Below are 13,711 nucleotides of genomic sequence, written 5' to 3'. Positions count from 1 at the left end.
TTATAAACTTGTGAAAACCAGAGCAGGTGGGCGTAGTTTTAATACTCTGCTTTCGGGGGCTGCATGGGTGGGATGGACCGGATGGAAAGAATCCTAATAATGCAAATGGGACTTTGTTCTAGGGAGACTTTTTAAAGTAATGTTCCTGTTGACATTGTATTTGTGCAAGGGCGACCTCGATGATCGGACTGTCCACACACTTTCTGGTTAGTGTTGGGGATGGTGAACATGCAAATGACTTCTACCCCACACGCCTCTGCTTTGGGCCCTGATGGACTTCCAAGGGCTCAATGCTCCCTTTGCTCACCCGCCATCCTCTCCAGGTTCGATCAGCTTCTCTGGTTTTTCAAACAAGTTTTTCAAGTGTGCAGAAAAAATGCAGCCGGCGGCAGGGATGAAGGCCAGAATGTTGGGTCTCCCCAGACTCCTGGGAAGACCTAGAGCTGATCAGTAGTGGAGCAGGGGGTGCTGGCTTCTAGCATCGGGCTGTTGTGGGTCCTCTCCTCCCAGCGTGGGGGTTTTTAGAGGAATGAAACCATGCCTGTGAGAAATGCGCAAGATTTAGATATCTGATTGTTTTTTTCTATTTCTACTAAAATATACCTGGATTGGAGGTAAGATAAAAATTAGTGTTAAGTCATGAGGATGAAAGAGAGAGAGGGAGTGAAGAGAAACCTGGTGGCAGGGGGAGGGAAAGTGGAGGAGAGGCTGTGGGGAAAGGAGGGGGAAGGATGAAGAAAACCGAGCCCAGTTCTCAGACCTAGTCCTGTGTTGTCTCAGCTGGGACTCTGCGCCTTCTAATGTCCTTTTCACCCTTTTCTCCACCTCAACCTCCTCCCATTCTGAGTCTTGGGTCAAGCCTGCCCCCTCCTCAGCACAGAGCTGATGTTCCTTCCCCTCTGCTTCATTTCTGTTCTGCACAGGCTGTCTATCTGTCCTTCTGTCTCCTGGAGGGAGGAAATGAGTCTTCACTTCATAGCTTCCCCAGCATCCTCACTCATGCTAGGCTCTCATAAATGTTTGCTGAATGAATGAATGAATGAAAATGAGAGAACTGAAAATAACTAGAGATTTACCAAATACTGCTAGTGTAAATCCAAGAACATTTAATTAGGTACTATTATAAGCATTTTCTAATAATAGAAATACAACATCTTAATGATAAGTGAAACAGTGGCATTAATGTCATACTCGAGATTTCTTTCTATTCTAACAACAGCTGGTTATAATGCCCTTTTAAAAAAGGAATATACCTGTCAGTATTATAAAACGGATCTCATTCTATTAACAAGCTTATATAGAAGCTGAGTGAGGTCCTTCTTAAAACATATATACAAATACAGGTAGTTAAGATAACCCAGTCTTACCTATCCAGGAACTAGGTGAATGTCAAGTCTGAGATACATTGACTTAAAGGCAGTTTTCGTTTTCATTTCTGAACTCAGTGACTGAGCTGTCACCAGGAGTTCACTGCACCTGAGACCAGGCAAGCTCCAAATACATGAACCAAATAACCAAGTGCATGGGTCCCTGTCAAACTTTCACTCCCTGCCGCTCTTACCACCTGACGTTATTCCCAGGAGACCCTTGTAAGATGAGGAAGGAACTGACTGCCACCTTCGCTGATGGGGATACAGGAGCCTAGAGAGCTAATGGCACCCATTGCACCCACCGAGGCAGCTGGGCAGTGCAGCAGGGGTCTGACCTCTTATTCCAGTCTGCTCCCGCCAGGGAGAGAGGAGCACGGAGCCAAGGTCGATTCTGCACAGGAAGAACTCCGTGGGTGGGCGCTGGTCTCTGCCTTCCTCTCCCAGGCCACAGAAAGCCAGACGCTGAGTTGCTTTTCTGGTTGTCTTCAGGGTAGTAACAAAGAGAGGCGATTCAACAGGATTGAAATTAAGACACCAAGGAGAACTTCTGTTTGCCGGGATGATCTTAAAAGCTGAAATAAACTAGGAAGGTTCTTAGGGAGTTTAACTCTGCTGCCAAGGTTTCTCCTGCAGAATTACAGAGGTCCAGCCTCTTTGGTGCGGATTCTCACTCAATCCCCAACTAAAGGCAGGGGAAGGGCAAGCAGGCGCCGCAGCTCCCACTCTGAATCCCCAGCCTCCCTCCAGCTTGAGCTCCATGCTTTATTTATGTGAAAAATTTTTTTTCATGTCGACATTTAACTCTCCTCGCTGCAGAAGGTGGTTTCCCCAAACTGCTGCGAACGTTCCTTGTCTGTATATTTTATTCATACGGATCTGGTGTTGGCCCATTCCTTCCGGAAAGAGCTGAAATTTGCCCTTGAGGCATCAGATGGAGTAGTCAGATTGTCAAGTGTGTCTCCTAATTGAAGTGAACATTGGCGCAGTATTTGTCGACTGGAAATAAACAGCCCCAGTGAAGTAGCAGGTTTACAACCTTCATGCGCTTGCTCGGGTCTTGCTGAGAGTTGAAGGAAACACGCAGAGAGAGAAGCGATTTCTCTTGGAAATGGAAACATTGCGGGGATGTCTTTCTTAGACTAGGAATCTCCTAGAGCCAGGAACGGCTGACCTGGGGCCTGCACGGAGCAGTCAGCCGGGATTGTTTCTAGCCCGCCTGTCCCGGGGTGCCTCCTCCTCCAACATTCAGGGGTTCAGGATCCGCCTGCTTGCTGTCCCCCATCAAACCCTCTTATTGGCAAGTCTCTGCTATCAGAGTTGGAGGAACAAAAAGAAAAAAAAGTGTGGTCAAGTCAAAAAGAGGCCCAAGGACCCTCTCCACACCTTTCCACAATGTGTCATGAGTCCCAGCAAGTTCAGAAGCTCTGGGCCTACAGCACTGTCCCAGCCTGTCTCGGCCTCCAGCGCCCCTGCATGGGCCCCGCTGACAGCTTTGTAGTGAACATTCTTGGGGGACAGGCATGGGTCAGACCCCCTGTTGCACTGCCCAGCTGCCTCGGTGGGTCCCATTAGCTCGCTAGGCTCCTGTACCCCCATCAACGAAGGTGGAAGTCAGTTCCTTCCTAATCTTACAAGGGTCTCCTGGGAATGAAGTCAGGTGATAAGAGCGATAGGAAGTGAAAATTTGATACCAATGGAGGGACTCATTCTTGGGGGACAGTTCGGGAGTCAATGCAAAGCCTTGCAAATGAGAATGTTGGTTCTCCTCAAGGTCATGCTCCAGAGCAAGCAAGAGAAAGGGACCCAAGTTAAGCCCAAAGCTGAAAACTCTGTCTAACAAGGCTGTGCAAAAATCACAGGCGGGTGAGTGACTTCCCTCCAGTCTTGGGAAAGCCAGGTCTGCCCCTCCCACCACTTTCTTGCTTTCCTCAAGAGACCCATCAGAAGTGGGCCATTTCCTTCCATGAAAGCTCCCCGTGGGCCCGGTTCCTCATCTCCTGCTCGCCATCGCCCTTCTCTGGTCCGTTCCAGCTGGCACTAGGCCACCAGCCCCTGGACACCCTCCTCCACTGCCACCCTGTGGAAGCTGTCACTCCGATGCACCAGGCTCCTGCCAGGGAGCTGGCGGGTCCTGACCTCTGGAAGGTCCTAATTTGTCCTCCGTTTAGTCTAGATGGGGCAGCTGGCCTGAAAGTATTCACAAGCGCCGTAAACCCTACTCCGGTTTTATTCCCCTCCTCAGAGGAGAGGGAATGGGGGGTGGAGAGACCGAGACAGCACGTTCCTGCAGTGACTCTGAGAAGGCATTGACTCTTGAGGATAGAAGAGAGGCATCTCACCTCTAAGGTCCCTGCAAAAAGCCTTTGTGACCTTCCCCTGTGACCTCCGGTCAGGGCCAGGACCTCCTCTCCACACATCCTTTCCTCCTGAATGCATCGTCGGCTCTCTCTTTGCACTTGGCTTTGCTTTGTAATCTGCATCTGCTCCGGCCACTGCATTAGCATCTCTTGAGGGAAGAGATGTTGCTTTCACCTCCACATCTCTAGGACAAGCCTATCATAGACTCTTACTATTGAATTGAAGAAACTTTCCCTAACTCAGTGGTTGGCAAACCGCGGCTCACGAGGCGCAGTTTGCCGCTCTGTTGACTAATGAGTTTGCTGACCACTGGACTAGACTAAAAGTTACCGTGTAGTTGGAAGCTGTGAGGATTAGGCAATTGTGGCATATTGTGGCAAAGAGGTAAAGGGTAGTATATGACAGTGGTTTGCCGACCACTGCCCTAACTGAACAAGCGATTGAACCTCAGGCACCTCCCTCCCACCAATCCTCCCCCTCCCACCTCCTAGCCTTGTGCTTTATCAGAACAGGTGAGCCAAGTTAGTTATGCTAAGAAAACTTGAAACCATCTTCTATCACCAGCTTTTAGGGACATTGCGATAAATCTTAAAAAGTCAAACTGTGGTTTTTATGCTTTGTTGCAAGTCATTTGTTCATTAGGTTTGATGTAAACCAAGCGATGATGGGGGTGGGGACACAGTATAATTTTCCTATTTTAAGCTTGACCTGTCCTTGTGGATTCATGGCTTTGTCCCTTTAAATGAATGCCATGCCTAAATGGGCAGATTGGGGGAAGTATCTTAGAGATGGGCTATTTTAAAATGCACCCCCACATGTTAGCAAGTCGCTAGCCAGCAACCTAGCATATATGTGGGCCCGGTTCCTCATCCTCTGCTCCCCGTCACCCTTCTCTGATATATGTTAGATCAGCTCTCTAGCTAATGGAACCCAACTTCCCAACATGTCTCTCTGGAATGAAACTAAACTTGTAGAAGCCCAACTCTTCATCAAGGCTTGTTGAGCATTTTCCCCTCTGTCTTGACTTTCCCCCTCTGTCTTGAAAACACGTTATTTATAAAACCTTGGTTCCAGAAGAAGGCAAAACAAAGAAGTGGTGATGGCAGGTGTCAGGGGTAAGAAATCAGTCACTCCTCTTCGAGTGGGTGATTAATCAGTAACTGTTGACCTGCTCTTAGTGAAGAACACAGACTGGGCTGCCATCACATGGCTTATAACGACCTCCCCATGTGACATTCCTTGTGGATTGGAGAAGATAAGGGAACAGAGGAGTTTCCAACATGTGCTCTGACAGAAAGGCTGGGAATGTGTACAATTCCCTTGTGGAATAAGTTCCCTTATAGGAAAATCTTTCCGTCTTTCTCCTCAATGATCTCCTAATGGGCACATCTAACGACCTTTTCTAATTTTTCATTTTCCTTGACATCATCTCTAGCATTTGATGTGCTTGACCATTCTCTTACACTAAGGATTTTCTTCATAATGATCCCTATCCTAATTATATATCAGGACCTTCAAATATCCTATCTCATTAGCCCGAAATGACTTGCAGTCGTGCCTCCCTTGTTACTCAGGTTCTGCCCTGGGGCCTCTGCTCTTCTTTATTTTTATTGATTTCAGAGAGGGAGAGAGAGATAGAAACATCAATGATGAGAGAATCATTGATTGGCTGCCTCCTGTATGCCCTCTACTGGGGATCAAGCCCGCAACCTCAGCATGTGCCCCTGACGGGAACCAAACGGGACCTTTTAAGTCCGCAGGCCATGCTCTATCCACCGAGCCAAACTGGCCAGGGCATCTATGCTCTTCTTTAAAGAAGCCATCTCTTCCCAGCCACCTCCAAGGAAATGGCTTCCACATCTGTTACCTTTGGTCCTCACCCACGTTCCTTTCTCCAGCCCCACATATTCCACTGCCTGCTGGACATTTCCACATGGATATTCAACCAACACCCCAAAATAACTGAAAATGATTGCACTATATTTCTCTCATAAGTGGCCTCCCTGCCCCATTTCTATTAATTCTATCAGAACTCCAGTCTCTATACCTTAAATGCTTTCTCCTCCCTCATCTCTTACATAGCTCCTCAGTGACCTGTTCCATCGATTCCTGCTTTCTCCCTTCCTTTTGATTCCCATTTCCGTGATTCTAATTCAGGTCTTGTCACCCAGTACCTCAGTTATTGCAACGTCCTCTTAATTTATTTCTCTGCCACCTTCAGTCTTAAATTTTGCCTGATTAATCTTCCTAAAATATTACTTCCTTCAAATAACACCCAGGATCCAAAACCTTCACTATCTCCCCCCTGGCTAATCCTGGCATTTAAGGCCTTCGGAAATCTGGCCTGCATCCACTCTTCCCAGACACATCCATCACTGCTGCGTGCAAACGGGTCTCTTCGGAACCTTTGAAACTGAAATTGTTTGACCCCATTTTGTTCCCTCTGCTGCTCTCTTTTTGAAATACTCTTCTCCTCCTCTGTCCAGTGCAAATCCTACCAAGCCTACAAACTCAGGTCAAGGTCAGCAGTTCAGGCTTCATGAAGAGTTCTTTAACTGTAACACATGCATCCATTCAGCAACTATTTATGGGGCGCCTGCTCTATGCCAGCCACTGTTCTAGGCACTAGGGATGCAGAGTTGAATACCAGCCAAGGACCCTGCTCTCCTGGAGCTTAAATAACTAATTAGTACTTTTATAAGCAGTGAATGCTACTCAATCTCAGCAACTCTCTTCACGAATGAGACACAGAGTCACATAGAGAAGAAATGCCTTCTCGGAGATCATGTAGTTGGTGAACCACCATGGCCTGGATCACAGGTCATGTCCTCTGGGCTCTTTCCATTACCTTCAATATTTCTTTCTTTCTTTGGTTAAACTCCTCAAGGTCAGGTCACAATTCTCTCAAACTTGTCCTAGCACTTAGCATGCTACCGGGCATGTTGCAGGTACTCAGCAGCTACTTGTGGGGAGAAAGAATTAGGGAAAGCGGAAGGCAGGCCAGCCAGAAGGCAGCAGGGAGACGGGGTGTCCCTATTAGGTCACAGCCACATAGCATCAGTTTTCCTTATCTGAGCCCATGTATCTCATTAGCATCACATGCATTATCCAAATCACTTAGCCCACCAGAGAGTCTAGGGGTTAATAAAGATGCTGTCAGGGAGTACCGGCTTTTATTTTCCACTAAATTTCCCTTGCAAGGAGCAAACTCTATCATTTGGACTGTGAGTATGACCCAGGGGGTCCTCAGTGTCCGGCCGGCTTCCTACGCCTGACGGTGACAAGTCAGAACAAGATACAGCTCAGCAGGACCAAGACTGGGAAGAGTCAAGACAATTTGTTTACAACAATCCGAAACAGACATTGGTCACACAATGGTTTCCTTTTACTTTCCCCTATTCTGTTGTCTACCACTTTTGAGTAGGAAAAAGAGAGAGGAGGTGAAGGGAGGGAGGAAAGGAGAATTTATTACCAGTTCCTATTTATAGACTCGCAAGGCCAAACTGAACTATCTTCAGGGAAAGGGGTATTTAAATTGCATTTGAAACAGGACTTGAAATATGCCTTTTTACCTAAATGGTTATTCTTGTTCCTTCACACTAACGTTTAATGGATCCCATATTAATGATTATGGTTTAACTAACAAAACCTGTAGTGAGGAATGGTACCCCCAACTCTGATCTCCCTTTAAATTATTTCCCATGCAGCATACATCCTATAGCATGGCATAAAGCTCTATTGAATAGCTCATTTGAGCAGAGAATACTTTTGAAAGAATATTAGTAAACTCTTTCAATGGAGTCAGAACACCAAAATGGAAAATTCAAGTTTTGAAGAGAGCCATTAAGTGTGATTAAACCTTTAAAAAGGAGAGAACAACGCCTGCAGAACTCTATTTAGCCATTTCATATCTTTAATTGTCCAAAGATTTACTTTAAAAGCACAGACATGAAAGGATGCCGAACGTTACGGTAGTTAGAGGGGGAGAGGGAAGATAAGGCCTGTTCACCAGCAAATGGAGCTGAGCCCAGAAGTAGAGACAACAAAAGCGCAGGGACCTGCTTCCTTCTACAATATATATGGAGAGGGGAATAAAAAGGCAGTGATTCTTGACTTAGCTTTGAGGAGCACAATGGGCATGATTAGGGATCCAGAGTGGGAGCGCATTTAAGTAGCAGTGGCATCCACCAGTCAGCTGGTAATTGGGATGAGAACTGAGGGGGACGAAGCCGAGAAGCGAGAGATGGAGAAATGGGGGAGAGTCATTTGAAAGGTTTTTTCAAAATTTAAGGAGATGAACATTCACTTTGGAAGCTAATATTATCATCTGCTTTCCTAACCTCAAGCCTTGGAGGCTTTGATTCAGTAAAAATGGGATGAGACCCAAGAATTTGTATTTTTAAAGAGCCTCCAAGGTAATGCTGTTGCTGCTGGTCCTTGGACCCATTTAGAGGATGTCTGGAGGAAGGGGGAAGAGCATGGGACAGAAATCTATAGGAACACAGAGAGAGAGAGAGAGAGAGAGAGAGAGAGAGAGAGAGAGAGAGAGAGAGAGAGAGAGAGAGAAGTGTTCCCAAATGGCAAGCATCCTACCTCCTTGTTCACTGTCAAACATGCGAGGCAATCCAGGGAAGGAAGTCAGCAGGGGAATTCGATCCAGAAGAGTATCAACAAGATGGAGATTCCTTCTGGAAAACAGCAGGAATGAAGGAAAGTTAAAAAGAAAAATCAGAAGGAGAAAAAGAGGAATAAAAACAAAATAGCAGGCACTCAGGAAAGCAAAGTCCTGAGTTGAATATTCTTTAACTGTCCAGCAATAGAAGTCAAGAGAGCAATGTGCTAATATGCTTTGGTATATATTGATGACAGTACTTTATAAAATAGTCATGCCTTGTGATGAAATGTTGATAAATTAGGATAGACATATGTAGAATTGTGGACTGTTAGATTGTCAAGTGATTTGAGAGTGTAAAAAAACTATGGTTTCCAGGCCTGCTCTATGGCCTTGAAGATGGATCTCAAGGTAAACCATCGAGAGAGAGAGACCCCAATTGGGAGGGAGTCACCAAGCACTGCCCCCTGCCACAGCCAGAGCATCTCTGTTAGAGGTAGGATTCCATTTGAACAGGAAAGTACTGATTAAATGTGTTTAAAATTCCCGCTTCTGGCCATTTCCCCTCATTTTACAGAGGGGACCACTGAGGTCCTAAGAAGCAGTGTCTTGTCCAAAGTCACTCACCGTGCTAGGGGCAGTTTGGATCTCAGCCTGGAGCTGCTGGATCCCAGTCCAGCGAGTACTCCTCCAGAGCACCTCACCAACCCCTTCAGACACTGGAACTTGTCAAGCAAGTGTGTTTTACAAGACTTTGCCACTGTGTGTGGAAAGAACATTTTAAGGGTCACGATTTAATCAGTGGCACATCTGAACGCATGTGATAATGAGTAAGGTCATCACAGAGTGTTATTTTACATTCTTTTGAAGTAGAAGGGTTCAGTGAGGTGAAGAGGAATAAACAGGACTCCTTGGTTCAGAAGGAAGTGGGAACACCTGTGGAGTACTTAAAATACTCGAAGCCGGTTACACACATCACAAACCTTAGACCTTCTCCTTCGCATAGCAACCCAATGAAGCTAACTAAATTACCCTCATTTAGCCATGGCCACGGTTGAGGCCCAACAGGCTTCGCCCAATTGCCAAATGGGGATGACAAGTCTCGGTGACTTCAGGGCCCCTAACGTTTTGTATTTCATTACATTGTCCGCCAGACAATGGGATACTTTTGGTTCTTCATGCCATGCTTTTGTGTGGTACTGATTCATTCATATATATATAATTACCATGGGGGATGGCTGTACATTAAGAAAGAGAGAAAAAAAAAGAATTTTTCAATTAAAAAATGTCTAGTTCAAACATTCAGGAAGATTCACGTAAGAGCTGCCATGGGCTGTTCCGGCAATACTTGACTTCCAAGGAACTCTAAACAGGTCCTTTGGGGTCAGCACATCCCTACATAAAGCTCTTCCCTGGCTTCCAGCTTTCCTTGAGCTCATCCTTAGGGGAGTTGTTGGGCGGGGGGGGGGGGGGGGGGGGGATCTCTGAGTGAAGACAGCAGGGGCATGCCCTGAGGGTAGAGCTTCAGACCACCTTTCCCTGCTCCCAGGCCATGGACTTCAACACAACACAGAGTCAGGGGCTTAAAAGGGGCAGCTGTGTTTGTGCCTCTACACCGCTCTTAACATTTCTTCCACTTTTCTGTTATCCAGATGGTGCATAATTGAAAGTCTAAAAACTGGAGAAAATAATCCTTATGATCCTGACAACCTTACATATACCTGTTTTCATTCTGGTGAATTCCATTCCCATTGTCTGTCTTCATAAATAGAGACTTCATGTAGTTACAGTCCTTTTGGGCACATATTTTGCATCTCACCCCCCTGCCCCCGCCACACACACACACTTAACTCTATATCACAGATTTTATCCGGGAGGCGTGTGGTTACATCCTCGTTTCCTCCCCATGCTTCTCTCCCTTCCTTTCTTTTATTCACTCTCCCTGTTCTTTCTTTGTCACGTTGTCTCCCTTCCATGTTTTTCTCCCTTAATTGAATTGAAAGCTTGCCATAGGCTCCTGGGAATGAAGACATGGCTGAGTTCTGACTGGGTCTCTTGTCATAAATCAGTCTCACACCAGATGTTTCCTAGGAGTAAAATGGGGTAGGTGAGAGGAAGGGGAGCCGTGGTTGTGATGATGGATCAGAATCCTGTGCAAGGGTGATTGTGGGGGTGGAATAAGAAAGGAGCAGGCTGTGCATTCCATAGCGTCAGGAGGTGAAGTGTTTCCTTCCTCATCATCAATTGGAAATAATAACGATAGTAGTAATAGTAATGTTCCAAGGAAGGCCACCTGAGGAGGGTAAGGTGGCTTCTTGTATTGTTCTAAGTCCTGGCCATAGTTCAGTGGTGTAATACAACGCTTGCAAAGATGGTTTCCTGTTAAGAAAATGTGTAGAATCACAATAACAGCAGTGGATACTCCCACAGCCCTTTCAATATACGAAGCATCATTTCAACCTACAAAAGCAAAGAAAACATTGTAGGCAGAATGGGTGGAAGCTGACATTTGACAATGAAGAGTTTAGCTCAAGTTCTCACCAGATGATTAATGTAACAAGTACTTTGCAAGGATAAGCATTTTAAGAGGGGCCAAATGCACCGATTGAAAATCTAGGAAGAAGCCAAGGTATTACTGAAAGGGCAGCGTGAACGAGGAGGCACATTCAAAAGATGGGAGGGAAGATACCTGGGGAAACATTAGTCGCTCCAAGGACTCTAATAAACGTTAAGTTGCAATTTATGGTATTTCTTTGTGGTTCAATTTCCTTGGCAATTATTATATCCGAGTGACACTTCAATTGAATTATCTTTTTCAATTACTATTAACAAATCAAAGTCCTTAAGTTCGAGGAAATTATGAAGGCAGCTTCAGGAGAGTCCTACCCCTGACACTCCAAGCAGCGCGTCGCTTATCTCCTTAGCACCCGGAGGCCCGTCGCACGGCGGGGCCAGGAGGGAGCCCGCCTGCACAATAGTGTCCAACATTTTCAAAGCACTCCTGGTGGATTCCACCTTCCCTGCGCCGTGTTGTGCTAACCCCAGGTGACCGGCCGCCTTTCTTTGCACAGGACACAATGGCAACTGGAAACATTAACTCTCGCAGTGTCGCAAGAATCCGCCTGCATTATTCCTTGACCTCCGGAAAGATAATGTGTCATTTGCTGTATGGAAATAAAAGTTTTCAAAGCAGTTGGAAATATAATTGTGCACGCTTCACTTGCTGAACCGCCTTTCTAAGGTTTATTTGTTTGGCCCCTTGGAGCGAGAGAATGGGAGACTTTCAGAGAGGTGACCACGGAGGTCTCCTTCCTTCTTCCCCCACCACCGCGGTCCCCGCCGGAAGGAAGACGCAGTGTTTTCTGAGCTCCAGATCCTGGGTGGGGAGGAGCGGCTCCTGGATGACAAAGCCAGCCCGGGATGGAGGAGCGAGAAGGCCCTGACTGGGGTCTGAACACCCCTGAGGCGGGGCTGGGAGGGATCTTCCTGGTGGGTGGATATTTACTGGAAGTCAATAGCCCAGTGGGCTTTGCTTGGATGCTAATGAGGCCAAGGTTATACAAGTGCCAACTGGTTTCCTTCTGTTCCCTCTGCAGTAAACCGCCTCCTGTCAGCGGCCAGGCCTCTCACAATGCAGGAAGGGGGGGGCAATGAAACAGGCCGGAGGCTTCTCCCAGACAGATGGCTCCCCAGCTGTTTCTGCCCACGGGTAACTTTTGTTGCCACCACTCATCATCCCCTAGAAAAGACTGTGTCCTCCAAAGCCTTTCCCCTCCAACTCTCTGGAGAGACATCTCTTCACCCACAGGGCCTCCCTTCGGGACCGTTCTCAGGTAGATCATTTCTGACGTGCAAGACGTCTTGCGTTGGTGCGTCTTGCGTTGGTGCGGGAGCCAGCTCAGTCACAGGCGAATGCCGAGAGGTTGACCCCAGCCTCCCGATCCGTCTCACCTTGGAAGCCCTTGTAACACTATTCCCTCTCTTCAAGGCATCCGTGAGCCCCCAGCCGTGGGGTACCCAGTAGCTCTTTTCTTTCTGATCTGTGAAATGGGTGTACTCAGCCTTGCCCTTGCCAACATGCAGGGTTGGTGTGGGAACCAAACGAGGAAACGTGGGCACAGCTTTGGGAAGTGTGAAGCACATGCTAGCAAGCATGATCGGTCACTTACTTCTCACTGACACCCTCCAAAGTCAAAGTGATGGCTGTCAGCCACTCTGGTCCCCGAGGCAAAGGCGCTCTTCTTTATTGACACTGTGTCCCCGTTCCTCTCCTGGGCTTGACGTATTGGTCATTCTGGGCAGTAGCGATAGGCATGCCTTTGAATCCCTTTCCCTTTGTCCTTGGCACACTGCCCCTGTCAATCTCTCCCTCTTCCAAGCAGATGCTGCTTCCCAACTGTGTCAGTCAGGGTTCTTCGGAGAAGCAGAACCAGAGGAATTATTTTAAGGAACTGTCTCACACAAGTGTGGGCCTGGCAAGTCCAAAATCCTTGGGGCAGGCTGGGATGAGTAGAATTTCTCCTTCTCTAGAAAAATCTCAGTTTTTGCTCTTAAAGCCTTCAACTGGTTGGATGAGGCCCACCCACATTATTAAGGGTAATTGCCTTTAAATTTCCTTTAGTTACAGTCAGCCGATTGCAGATGTTAACCACATTTTAAAAAGTACCTTCACAGCAACATCTATACTGACATTTCATCCAACAACTCGGTGCCATAGCTTAGCCAAGTTGACACATAAAGCCAGCCATCACACCAACCTTCCACGGTTGACACCCTAGGCCAGTGGTCAGCAAACTCATTAGTCAACAGAGCCAAATATCAACAGTACAACAATTGAAATTTCTTTTGAGAGCCAAATTTTTTAAACTTCAACTTCTTCTAACGCCACTTCTTCAAAATAGACTCGCCCAAGCCGTGGTATTTTGTGGAAGAGCCACACTCAAGGGGCCAAAGAGCCGCATGTGGCTCGCGAGCCGCAGTTTGCTGACCACAGCCGTAGGCCCATTTTTGGGGTAAAGCTTTCTGAGCAGCTGCTCATTCCACTGTCAGGAGGGAGGTGACTTTCTCCCTTGCTTTGTGTCTTCTTTGGCTTTCAAACCCCTCTCCCCGCAGCTCACCGCGCCCTGTGGAGGTGACGCTGAGATCTCATCTCCTAGAAACAACTATGGTTCTTTCATGCAGCCATCAGAGTAAACACCATATTAATATTCCACAACCTTGGCTCCGGTAAATCGGTTACGGTGTGGCGATTTTCTGTTTAGAGAGAGGAGGACTGGGGGTTAGAGGGAAGCCAACTGCCCCTCGCTCGTCAGGGAATTAAATTCTGACCCCAAATGCAACCTTTCATGCAGCCCCCAGTCCTCCTCGGTGC

At 47.1% G+C, this 13,711-nt stretch overlaps 1 protein-coding gene and 1 long non-coding RNA gene across 3 annotated transcripts in view; one reads left to right on the top strand and one right to left on the bottom strand.

The window, feature by feature from the left end:
- RPS6KC1 (ribosomal protein S6 kinase C1) overlaps window positions 1-13,711 on the top strand; it is a 503,192-nt gene that overhangs the window by 471,313 nt on the left and 18,168 nt on the right. The gene's annotated exons all lie outside the window — the stretch shown is intronic.
- The window catches only part of LOC307093672, a 44,738-nt gene continuing 31,116 nt past the window's right edge, over window positions 90-13,711 (bottom strand). The window contains exons 2-3 of the long non-coding RNA XR_013813000.1: window positions 8,322-8,416; window positions 90-541 (exon numbers count right to left, since the gene is read on the bottom strand). This is a non-coding gene — a long non-coding RNA (uncharacterized lncRNA). The remainder of the gene's footprint in view (window positions 542-8,321; window positions 8,417-13,711) is intronic.

The sequence above is a fragment of the Cnephaeus nilssonii genome (assembly GCF_951640355.1).
Source record: "Cnephaeus nilssonii genome assembly, chromosome: 21".
Taxonomy (NCBI): Eukaryota; Metazoa; Chordata; class Mammalia; order Chiroptera; family Vespertilionidae; genus Cnephaeus; species Cnephaeus nilssonii.
The sequence above is the reverse complement of the archived record's forward strand: the minus strand, read 5'-3'. Positions and strand labels throughout refer to the sequence as shown.